Raw genomic sequence first — 13,433 nt, 5'->3', positions numbered from 1 at the left:
GTGTCTCAGAGACCGGAGGCAAGGTGTTGTGGACCTGTTGATATAAAACACGCAATTTAGCCGTCAATTCATACAAATAGTCAAGCAAAATAGAGTGTTGCAGCTCGCTAAACTTCATGGGCCTAGGCACTCCCCATATGTTGGCTGGCCGACCAAAGATTATCTCATAGGGGCTGAGTTTCATTCGCGAATGCACAGTCATTCTGGTGGATAGGAGTGCTAAGGGTAGAGCGTCGGGCCATTTAAGACCCGTGCTCGCTTGGATTTTGGCCAATTTAAGTTTAAGCGTGCCATTGTAACATTCCACTAATCCAGCTGATTGGGGGTGATTTGCAGCGTGGAACTTCTGCCTAATGCCTAGCCCTTCACACACTCTTTTCATCACACAACCCACAAATTCACTTCCGTTGTCCGACCAGACCATTCTAGGCATTCCGAACCTGGGGAAGAACTCTTTCACAAGGGCTTTCGCTGTGGACAAGGCAGTATTGTCCCTTAGGGGATAGGCTTCTACCCATCTTGAGAAGGCACAAACAACCACGAGTACATATTTTAAGTTGTTGCACCTCTCCATGTGTATGAAATCTAGCTGCAAAACCTCGAACGGATACGTAGGAGGTGCAAAATGACCAGGTGGAGTTGGGGTTCCCCTACCAGGATTGTGCTTCAGACATACCATGCAATTCTTGACAACATTCTCTGCACACTCGGGAATCCCTGAATTCTTCCACACTGGGGCCAACGACTCGCAAATCCCTTTCGCGCTGATATGTGCCATCCCATGAGCCATTGTAACCACTGCAGGCACATATGCATCGGGTAACAACCATCTCTGTTGCTCTGTCGATTCTATCCAACAACCATTTGCATCCATTCTCCCTGTACTTTCTTTCCACATGCTCAACTCTTTCTCCGTGGCCTCAGCTTGGATGGACTTCACACTTTCTATCGTGTCTTCACATATTCCAACATCACCAGTCCATCTTTCTGGGCTCGCGACATACATTCGGCTCATCATATTCTTTGCCGTTTCTTTAGCAGTTTCATCAGCGAATGCATTTCCACGACCAACATCATCAATCACTTTCTTGTGTGCACTACACTTCACGATCGCTACTTTCAGGGGCAACGTCAGTGATTCAAGAAGCTCATTCACCAACTGACCATGCTGAATCTTAGCTCCATGCGAAGTCAGGAACCCACGTTCTCTCCACAATCGTCCAAAACTGAGAGCCACTCCAAAAGCATACTGACTGTCGGTATAGATAGTCACTTTCATTCCTTTGGATAACACACATGCTCTCGTTAGTGCCACGAGTTCAGCGGCTTGAGCTGAACCATGTGGTATTCGCGCAGTTTCAACGATTGTGTGCAAAGTTGTGACAGCATACGCTGTAGTCACGTTACCATTTGGGAGTTTAAAGCAGGAACCATCCACCCATAATGTACCATCACATTCAGCAAGAGGAGTGTCGAATAAATCAACTCTCCCTTTTGTCTCTTCCTCTGTTCTGAGGAAACAATTGTGCTGTTCTGAAGCATCCGATTCCTCAGTAATTGGTAACAATGTGGCTATGTTCAAGGTACTGCACCTTTTTATGTGCACATGGCTCGCTAGTAGCGTCAATTCATAACTGGACAGTCGAGCACTAGTTAAGTGCTGTGTCTTGGTCCTATTTAACAACGTGTCTACTGCATGCGGGACCATCACGATTAGTGTATTATTCATTACTAGACCTGCAGACTGTCGAATAGAAACAGCTGCTGCTGCTGTGGCCTTTAAACAACTTGGCAATGCTCGTGCTACCGGATCCAAAGTTGACGAAAAATAGGCGCATGGCCGCTGTCTATCTCCGTATAACTGAGTCAGCATGGACAATGCACAGCTCTCCTTCTCGTGGACATATAATGTGAAAGGCTTACTGTAGTTGGGGTTACCTAACACAGGGGCCGAACATAATGCTGTGCGTAATTCGAGAAAACTTTTCTGACACTCATCGGACCAAGGAATGGGATTGGGTGTATTTGTACACGTTAGTGCCAATAAGGGTTTGGCTAATAACAAAAAATTTGGAATCCACTGTCTACAGTACGATGTAATGCCCAGGAAAGCGCGTACTTCTCTCTGCGTTCTTGGCACATTCAATTTAGCTATTGCCTGAATTCTTTCTGGGGTCAGTTTCCTCCCCTCCTTCGATAAGAGATGACCTAAGTAGGTCACTTCTTGTCGGCAATATTGAAGCTTGGAAAGTGACACCTTGTGATGCAGATCACATAGATGACGCAGTAATGTCAACGTGGCCATTTTACAGATTTTATCAGTATCCGCAGCGATGAGCAAATCGTCCACGTACTGTACGAGAGTGGAACCTTTGGGCAAAACCATAGTGTCAAGCTGACTTTTCAGAGCTTGACTGTATATTGAGGGGCTTTCACAGTAGCCTTGAGGAGCGCGTTTGAAGCGGAAGCTGCGACCACCTAAACTAAAGGAAAAAATATCCCTGCTTTCCTCAGCAATCGGGATACTGAAGAAAGCATTCTTCAGGTCAATCACCGAAAACCAGGATGCGGATGCTGGAATCATAGTCAATAATGTTGTAATGTCGGGGACAACTGGGAATTGTGGCACCACTATCTTATTTACTTCCCTAAGATCGATCACAAATCTATACACAGGTGGCTGAGAAGGGTCAGTTCGTTTTAAAACAGGCAGAACAGGACTATTGCAAACATTGCCTCGTGTTTCTTCAATCACGTCTTTTTCAATCAACTCGTAAACAATCGCTAGCAAAGCTTTTTCGCCCTCATTGGATATTCTGTATTGGGGAATTCGTGGCATTTTGACATTCGGTTTCAATGTTACAATATACGGTGGAATTTCTAAAAGACCTACATCATTCGGACCAGTAGTCCAAATAATATCTGGAAGAAGTGCCAATTCTGCTGGAAGCGTATTCCTCGACAAATACATGGGAGAGACCACTTTCTTACCTAAAGTAAGTTGTACTCCTGAAGGAGAACAGTACAGAGTCGCATACAATCTTTTTAGCAAATCTAATCCTAGTAAATTTTCACCACAACCTGTTGTCAAAATAAGGGGTGCTTCGAATTCACAAGGACCAACAGAAAGAGATAAAGGGTCAGAAATCGGATTTCTAACCGGGGCGCCAGAAAAACCTACGGAAACGTTCATTTCGCCAGACAAAGGTGCGCCAGGGAGTTTGGGGTGCATAATCGAACTCTTTGTAGCACCAGTATCCAACAGAAAAGGTTCTGACACACCCGATGTAATCACCTCAACGTAAGGTCCACTCTGATCTACTGGAACTGAAACAACTCCCTCTCCTTGTCTAAGGCTGTCCTAGCAATCATTATTCTCCCACTGCTCATTTTCGGTGTAATACTCATCAACGTAGTATTGAGCTGTCCTGTCAGATACGTTATTTTGCTGGTCAAACCTGTTCATAGAGTTTTGTGGTGGAAGGGGACGTGCGTCCTGAGGGGCGTTTCCACGCCCTCTACCTCTAGGCGCTTGCTGACTACCACGACCTCTTACGCCAGAAAATCCATTTGCCCGTTGTGGCAGGGCAGGACAGTCATATTTGTAATGACCCTCTTGTTTGCAGTATAAACACTGATTGGGACCTACGCGGTTTTGATTGTAATCCAATCTCTGCAAGTTTCTCTGAGGCTGCTGAAAAGTGTTCTGGTACTGATTCGGACCATTATTATTTCTGTTACCACCACCACGTGGCGGATAGGCTTGCTGTAGCAAAACCTTCGTTTTGAGTTCTCTAGCTTTCTTCTCTACTTTATCTTTCTCATCCTTGTCTCTATTCTCGTAGTACTGTGCGGTAGCTAATATCTGGGCTGAAGATGAGACTGCCCAAGAACTTTCTGAATCTTTTAATTTCCTACACAAGTCTGGAAGTAGATTGTGCACAAATTTATCGACAAACAATCTCTGACCACCTTCTGTGGTCATATCTTGACCGCTGTGGTCAATGAATGTTTCTTCAAATCTGGTGAAGAAGTCTGAAACAGTTTCTTCTTTCTTTTGCTTGCATGCAGATAACTTATCCCAATTTACGCGTATTGCAGGCATTATCGTTTTCATGTAATCTACTATCCTACCAGGTAGTTCCGCTATCAGGGGCTCAGGCTTGGCACCACCAACTTGTCGTGCATCTGCAGCAGTAATATTAGCCCACGTGTCACCTAATTCCTGGTCATGATCTACATGACGAATTTTTCCCCATAAAGGCTGTGGAACAACGTTCCCGAATAACATATCGATATCGGCCAAATTCATTATACATGACCCAGCAGTTTGCGACAATTCTTTATAGTACCCTGCAGGATTTTTACGCGGATCTGGTAGTGTTTGTTTGAGTGCTAAAACTTCAGCTCGCTTCCATGGAACATGTACCCATACTCGGTGAAAGTGGGGCAGGACAGGTGGGACAGCTGTCGCGTCACCCTCTCTCCACTGTGGGGGAACTTCTCTCATAGGGTATTGTCGTGCCTTTTTCCTACTAGATGCACTATATTCCGATGGTGACCCAGAACTACTTCCCTTACTTCGATATGATAATAGCATTTCAACTGCTTTTTCTACATCGGGACCTACAATCATACCCTCTCCAAACTTAAATCGTACACGACACATTTCTAACGGGATGCATTCTTGATCATTGTCTTCTAAATCCTCGCCAAGAAAGACACACATTTGTTCGAACACATATCTCTGTGTCGCTGTTTCCCATTGATGGAAAACTTCCATGACAGACTGTAAATCATATTTTGCAGTGTCCATGACCCATTTCCGAGCTAAATTATTCAGGGAATCTCTCTCTTGATAATCAGGCAGTTGACTTCGCAACTGTCTTCGTCCTATTTGAGGGGTCGCAGCAGGCGACCCAAAAAGGGGTAAAAGAAGATTAGTAACAGTGCTGGCCATTTTCTGCCGAAGGGAAGGTGAAACTGAAGGAGAAACAGATGAAAAAGTGGGGTGAGATAAGGCTGTGGTAGAGATGGCTGAAGAAGGATCAGTAATAATAGATGTGGTACTAGGCAAAATCATAGAGGGGGCATTAGGACATGTAGAAAGCACTGTAGGCAAAATCGTAGAAAACACAGGTGAAACAGAAGTGGTCGGTGGGCCTGGAGGAGGCTGCACCGAAGAAGTAGGAGCCAGCTGAAGAACAGCTGGTGGGTGCTGTGGAAGAGCCGGAGGCGCAGCTTGTGCAACTAAAGGTTGCGGGGGTGCTGTAGCATTCTGCGCATAGGGGGGTGGCAAAGTTAATAATTGCGACATTAATTGGTCTTTTTCACGTACTTTTTCTGTCCCTTGCTGAAGAGACGGCAAAACTGGATAACACTTATCTATTGCCATTTTACGTTGCCTGTGCAACTGCTCATTTATCTGCTCTTCCTCATTATCTTTAAACTGCACGGCAGCTTGCATTACTGAAAGTCCCCCTTCTCTCTTATTTTTCTTAGCTAATTTAATTTCTTTTTGTTTGGCTTCTTTGCGCCATAAGCGGAAAGAGTCAAACATCGCCGGCCGGGCTTTCTTTTTGAAGAGTTTAACTTCAAGGTTGTCTAAGGTTTCAGAATCAAAGCTACCATATTGGGGCCATTTTAAAACACCATCTTTCCTAGTGTATTTAATCCATACCTCGTTGTAAACGATGGGGCCTACCCCATGTTTAACGTACAGCTCGTAAGTCGGAGTTCCAACTGGAGGAACCGGACATGAGTCCTCCAATCGGGAGTCCCTATTATTACTACCAAGACAAAACCAATTCCCGAGTCTAAGACTAGGCATCCTCGCTCTCTAGTCTAGTTCCAAAACTTCAAAGGATTTATCGATTACGATATTTCTCGTGAATACACGAGTCCTTCGGTTATGGTGCTTGCAAGTACCAATAAAACCTTTATGTATCTCCAAGATACCACAAAGTAAGTCCAACTAAGGACTGGGAGACGCTCCACTTATACTTAACTGAAAAATATCGATGGCTTCACCAGAAGACTCGTCTCAGCGTTTCGCTCTACCGAAAATTTCAAGGGTCCAACATCAGGGCGATAGCCAGGGCAGCAGTCCTTGTAGCCGTCGGGAAGCGGGGAACCTCGTAGTAAAGACCTTCGGACCACGTCGACATGCAGGGGTCGATGAGGTGGTGGGCCCTCCTCCGGAATTTTCACACGAAGCTCCTCACGATCTTCAGGCTGATTGGTACCACTGGAATCGCCCCAACGCTGGGCGCCAATTGAGGTACTGGGTTTTTAAGAACCGGCACAGAACCGGTAACCCAGCGGTGCCAGGGGATCAACACACCAGAGACCTCGGGTTCTCCTGAGTCAGACCGACAGAAACTTCAGAGTCTTCCAGGTGAAGTCAAAGATTAGTTTATTGGCTGCAACCAAGGTGACAGGGTCCTAGAAGTACAATACCAGTATATTCAGGAGACTGCACACTTTCACAAAGTTAGGTTTCTCTTCTTATACACAATTTTCACCCTTGGGCAAAACATTCCTTGGATTCGCGGTATTTCATTTATGGTTACTGATTACAAAAGAAAAGCAGAGTCATGATGACATGTACATATTTCACGTCGTGCTGCCCATAACAAATCATCCGGCAAGGCCCAACATTTCATCAGATATCGCTGTACCCCTAATAAAAATGGTCACCTCCCCATCATAAAACAAGTGAGGAGAAGGAGTGCAGAAAGATGTGAGCGAGATATGGCAGGTGTGCGTGCTGAAATGGCTTTATGGCTGGTTGGGCCTAGATGCTATCTTGCTCGGCCACTGGGAGGGAACTGACCTAACGAGTTCGGCCTGGGGAAATGGTTCTAACTTGTACTGGGGTCAGGAAGAAGTCGATTAAGGAGTATGTGTCCTTGTGGAATCAAATTCAACTGGATTAAGGCCTATGTAAAGGGTAACATGCAGCTAAGGGTTTAGAAGGTAAATGACGATTTCGAGGTGAAATCGTCACTCGAATATGCCGAAAATACATGTACTTGATGTACTCGTCATTCTCGGTCTTTTGATACCAAATTTGTCCTATTCCGACGAAGTTTTTATTCTCGAGTCCAATACTATAATATGAATCCAGATTTTTCAGAACCACACTCCCCGCTCAGGCCAGGCCAGAAGTAGTTCGTGGGACTATACTAAGTTGTCTAGACTACTGTAATGCGCTACTTCTGGAGGCTCCAAAAAATCTGCTGGGGAAGCTACAACGGGATCAGAATATGGCTGCCAAGCTGGCTCTTTCTCGCCCTAATTTCAGCTCCTCTACTCTAGCTTTAAGAGATCTTCATTGGCTTCCGGTGCACTTGCGTGTACTGTATAAGGCGGCGTGTCTGGTGTTTAAGGCGGTACATCGACAGGGTCCAGTGTTATTACAGAACATGTTTGCCTGGTACTCCGCCTCGCGGCCTCTTCGCTCTTCTTCGGCACAGCTGTTGGTGGTCCCGAGGTTTCAGAGAGTCAGGATGGGCGGCCGCTCATTTAGTGTTGCAGCGGCCAAACTCTGGAACTCCCTGCCACTCTCTCTGAGAAGCCATAGGGATTACCTTCCGTTTAGGAAAGCGTTAAAAACACATCTCTTTCCAAGAAATGTTTGAGCTGTGAAAAGTGTTGCTGACCGAAGTTCAAGCGCCAGGATGCCCTTTGGGTGACAGGATCGCGCTCTATAAGTATACAAAATAAATAAATAAATAAATAAATAAAGTCTATGTAGCCATGTTGCTTTTTTTGAAGGGTGGATATCATTGAAAAGAGGGTGCCACCTGCCAAAGAAGAGTGAGTTGGTAGATAAGTGACACATTTCAAAGGAGACTGATTTGACAGTCCTCTATTTAGTGGCAGCTGGTGAACTTGAAACTGGTTCGGCTATAAGGTCTGTTCCGTATGGTGGATAGCCAGCAAGGAAAGGATGGTTTCGCTCGAGGACAGTTTGAATAAGAATCGAAGCAACTTTGTATATTTCACAGCAAAATGTCCCATCTCAATTGGCTATAAATCCATGGGTCTTATGGCATTTCTGAAGAGTCATTCATTATTAGGGCTGTACGCTTGATTGTTTATGGGGATGGTGATGCCAGGTAGCTCAAGTCTCACCTGTTTATTATGAAAAGTTATGAAAAAGGCAGGAGGCTTGACATATTTTTTGTGATCACTATATGTTAGAGCTAATCGGCATCTATGGGTCAATTGTTATTACACTGCATTAAAGCTTGAGACAATAAGTATTGTCTAGTATGACTTCCCAGAGATTACCACAGTAGGCAAGGGTTTTGGTTTCCCCATGACAAGCCCATTTTTTAGGTAGAGCCGAGCGCAGCGCACATGCGCTGCCCTAGGAGAGGGCTTCTTGGAATCACTCCAGACTTCTCAGAGACTTCTCCGTGTGGGTCGGACTTCTCCCACACATTCCATTGGCCTTTGCCTGTGGCTTTCAATAATGGAAGCCCACAAATGGCCGAAGACAGGTGCATGTCCCGCCTTTCCTCAGAACATTCACTCCCATGGCCTTTGGGTCTCGGGAGTGAGCAGCAGTGCGCAGGCTGGCAGCTGGTCGTGGATCAGGTTACTAATTTATAGCGTGGTCGCGTTCACTTTCGCATCCGCACTTGTTTTGTGTTTGTTTTTACTTTCTGCCACCACTCGACGCAAACCAGGCTAAAAAAAACTTGTTTTTTTTATTTTACTGAGCTCCTTATAATTTGAGTTGCATGTGAGCACGGTAGGTTGTGTGGTGGTTCTTCACATATTTGTTTTATGTTTACTTAGGATTAACTTTCACAGTCACATGTTGTTAAAGCTCAGCCATGAGGCGTTCAACGCAGGCAGCATGCGAGGCAAGGAGGCACCCTGCATAGCACTTATTCTCCAGCCTCTTATGGCGTTTTCAAATAATATCACTCAGTGCCACACAATTACACACCACATTTACACTCTACTCAATTGTAGTGTAGTTCCTATTATCCCAATAGGCTCTGCGCATTGGAATAATATCTTCAATAGTATAGACCTAGGGCAGAGGTTAACTAGGTCTTCTACTGACGATATTAGACTTAAAGTTTTTGGTTTTGCCAGCTAGCTCAGAGTTCACTAGAAACTTTCTCGAATAGGCAAGGAGGAGTTTAACCTCCCTGGATAGACAAGAAGGGATTTAGTTCCTGACAACCATAGAACATGACAACTTTGCTCTCCCCTAATCAAGAGTGTATCTCTAGAGTCGTGTGAAAACAAAAGACAACTTATTTCACTCAGTCAGTACGTGCATTCTTAGTTTCACCAGATTGTAGAGAAAAGGAAGAGACGGGCGTGTTCAATAAAAGATGGTATTTATTGATCAGTCTCTTTTCTCGTACAAGAGAAATGAATCGATATTATTGCGATACTTATGGTTAAGTAAAGTGCATACAATAAAAGCAGGATTATAAAATAATACTGCAGAAGCATTGATATGGTTTCTAAGCCATATGATATTTAAAACTGATAAAATAGATACATACATATATACATTTGATTAATCGTACTCAACTGGTGCTTCTAACCACGCCTAACCCAGTGTACCTGACCTAAGCCTAATACGTGGGGGGGAGTAGATAAGTAGCAGTTTAAGTTAAGTTTGTTTTGCCAAGGGACTGACTCAAGAATTCTCTGCAAGGGGTTGTTCAGTTCTGTACCTGAGGTCTAGAATGATTGAGGGCTGGTATCTCTCGTCTCTGGTCTTGATATTCCAGCTGCCTGCGAGGGCTGCTTGGAAGCGCCGGAGCTGGATTTCTCGGTAGGAGAAAAGCAGCGTCTCGTTCTCAGCGCGTCAGGAAGGCGGGGCAGCGCGTGTGGGCTTCGCTCTCTGCTGGGCTCCTCAGCACGTCTCGCTGCTCCGATCTCGTCACCACCGCGTGTGTTTGCTTAAGGCAATGTCGGTAATATTTATACCTGTAAGGTGCCGAGTTTGACGTAAGGATGGACATGGATACGTCAATAAGGATGTCATACGAACGGGCTTGTTCGCACATTCTTTTGCTGAAGTTCTCGGTGAAATCAAAACAATGACCGCAGGGATTTTCCCAGGTTGTCATAGGTTTGATTTGTTTTGAGAATTCGTATGCCTTATCAGGGGCTGGAGGAATAGTGCTTGCCTAATTAGATGGCAAGCGTTATGACCTAATCAGATAACGCGTTCCTGTGCCGTGGTGTGGCTTAATCAGATAACGGTTTTTTGTACCGTGGGATAACTGCTAGTTAATTATTAACCAGAACAGGGTCAGGAATAGGGGGATCGGTACAGAACCTATGGGAATACATCACACCCACTCCACGCAGACTATGTCCATATTTACAAATCTAGGCATAGTAAATATACTAGTAGAGCATGTGTATACCGTACCACCCCAAAATACATTCATATGCATTTTGAAACCATGAAGTATACTAAAAGATAAATATATGCATTATATGCACTCAAGCAGTAGAAAAATGCTAAATTAATCACGCATATTCATACATCATTATTAATAAAATATTGAAAAATAACACATGAAATGGCTCTTAATACAGAAGAAAAAAATAAATGCGAGACCATTTCATCACAAAATAAAATATTTATGAACATGCCAGAGGGCAGCTAATGTCTCTAAAGTTCCTAAAATAGAAATTTAGTTCCCTAAGAATAGTTTCTACTTTAAGCAGAAGATAAGTGTCCCGAAAAACTGCAAAATATTTTGGGGCCGCTGAAAAAATTATGTTCCGCTGTCCGTAAACTGGAAAAAATTGTTCATGATACTTTATTATCAGAGTTGAAGGCCAAATTCAGGGTGTTGGGAACGCCGTGTGCTAGCCTGCTCAAAAGTCATTATTTCTGCTCTGGTGAGAACATCATATCATTTAGACTCTCGAAAAAACTGTCAACAGCTTCCTGCGAAAGTTCCATTAACTCTGAAAAAGATGTTACCATGCATTCATGAGCATGATTGCCTTCATTGATGTTTTGATCAGCATAACTGACAGAAGGTCGTACCTGATCGATGCTGCTTTCATCTTGAACCTCACTACCCCTCAATCGTAGTGGTGAAGTCTCCACGAATGCCGTCATCAGGATTGGTAGCCGCAGGGGACAGCACAATGCATGAGCCGTGACCGGACCCAACAAAGTTTCTGCATCCATTGGCGTATCCGATTGTAGCGTCAGACAGGTGTCTAACACGCATTCTTCTCCGCATAGCAAGCACCTTAATACAGGTAAAACACAGCTTTGCCACATTGGTCTAAATGAAAGAAACCAAGTCATGTTTAGGTCTCTAAGCCGGGACATTCCAAGGATTTTAGATATCCGGTCCCGGTATCCAATGGCTAGGATTGTTTCTTCCCTTGTCGCAGGTGTTTTGTCTGTACACGGTTTGCCATAGCGAAATAACAGAATCAAAAATAGGATTCCTGCCACTAGTCCCAAAAGGAGAGGAAGTCCACCAAAGATGGAATGGACAAAGTCCGGAAAAATACCCAGAATGGCTTTAAATGGTGTTAAAGCCCCCGAAAACACTGTCTTAAATACATTTGAGACTCCACTGGTATCAGAAATATTTAAGATTTCGTTCAGGATTTCTGCGAAATGTATGGGGGAATTAGTTGATAACAATGAATGAATCTCTGCCGTTGTCCTTGCAACTTGGAGATCATACGTTTCTTTTGATGACGTGAGCCTGGTCGGAGTCTGAAGGAGCACTGTTTTCATTCTGCTTAAAGTATCAACTCGAATGGAAGCAATTTTCAAATTCGGCCATAACCTTGCCTCCCTGTCTGGCATTGCGCTGGGGAACAATACTCGTTCACAGCACATAACCTTCGCAGTCGTAGTTATGAGATAAGCTATTCCGGGCACCAAGCTACAACATCTGCGGTCTACGATTATAATGTAACTCCCGTTCGATAGTCTCCTAAAGAATGGTTCTATTTCAGTCGCAGGTGTGCCTAGCTGGTGACATGAAAGGTTATTTGAGGACCCTTCACAGGCTCCGTGTAAACTAATACCATTACACAGAAGTGTACCGCTTAGTGACATGGCACAATTATTGCCACTAAGAAACACTTTCCGGCTTTATTACTGACACAAGCATGTGAATAGGGCAAGTTCCATGTTGACTTAATGTACCCTTTACCCAATTTTTCGTACATGCCAGCCTGTATATATTTTTGGCAATATTGAAACCTGAAAGTAGATATTGGAATATTAATTATTCCATGTATTATCCATTCACTGACAGGTCGTTCTGACATTGTCAATGGTAATCTCTCGAGTTTCTCAATGCTCAGGATTGTATAATCAGCACCCTTCTGTGCCATACTGATTTGTTTATCAGTAAGGTTAAAGATATTGAACAGTGACGTTGTGTTGATTAAACGCCAAGGCACATAGCCTGAACGCAGATTTTGTAACGTCCAGCCAAGTTGTACAATAGAACGCAATTGAGACTGACCGTGTTGTAACAACAGTAAGTCTTGCGATATTATGTCGATTGCTGAAGACACAATGCTGTCCAAAGAGTATATTCTGGAGGACAGAGTCATTAACCCAATGTCCACTACAGAAAGTGATTTTTCCAAATTAATACGGTCAATTTCCCGTATTCTCTCTGATGTTTCAATTTGAATTATTTTCCAGGCTTCGTTATAAGCTGCATATACAGAGGCTGCTATGAAGCGTTTTTGACGCTGTTTGCGCGGTCCCATAATGAAATCACGCAAGTCAGCACCATCAGTAAGTAAAGTCAGATGTTGCTTAATTTCTGCCAGTGTGGATGTTTGTAGCCATTGAAGGCAGAGCTTGCCCACACTGTACGTGGTAATTATCCCTGGGTGTTGTCTTTGGGAATATCTAGGGTCTGGCCTGGTCAATGTGAACCCTTGGATTTTGTTCAGGAATCTGTCTTGACAGTTATTTGTATCTGTGGGCCAGATCAACCACTTTTTCCAATCAGGATGTGTTCTGTTTTGGCTTAATATATGGTTTACGTCTATCTCAACATCTATAGAGCTATTACTGTTCATTGATGGCTTTGGAATAGACGGTTTGTTTAAGTCTTTGATTTTGGCTAGGCCAAGACAGGTAGTTTGTTGAACAGTGTCATTCAAAAATATAATTTGTTCTGGGATCATGCAGGCTCTAAACAATGATTCTATACCTTGTACTTGCCATTCCTTTGTACCCCAAACACTTTTTACTTCAACATTTTTGTCCCAGTAATCACAACCAAATGTACTCACTTGCTCAAAAAACGAGTCTGAATATATCAATTTAGTGTTTGTAAGCATGGTCTTTGTACCTGTCTTATTTGATAATTTGAAATAAAATGTTTCTGCATTGCTTGTGTTGAACCCTGAAAAATATGAATATTTATCATAAA

The sequence above is a fragment of the Lissotriton helveticus genome, chromosome 11 (genome assembly GCF_964261635.1).
Source record: "Lissotriton helveticus chromosome 11, aLisHel1.1, whole genome shotgun sequence".
NCBI classification, from domain to species: Eukaryota; Metazoa; Chordata; class Amphibia; order Caudata; family Salamandridae; genus Lissotriton; species Lissotriton helveticus.
Note: the sequence above shows the minus strand (reverse complement) of the source record.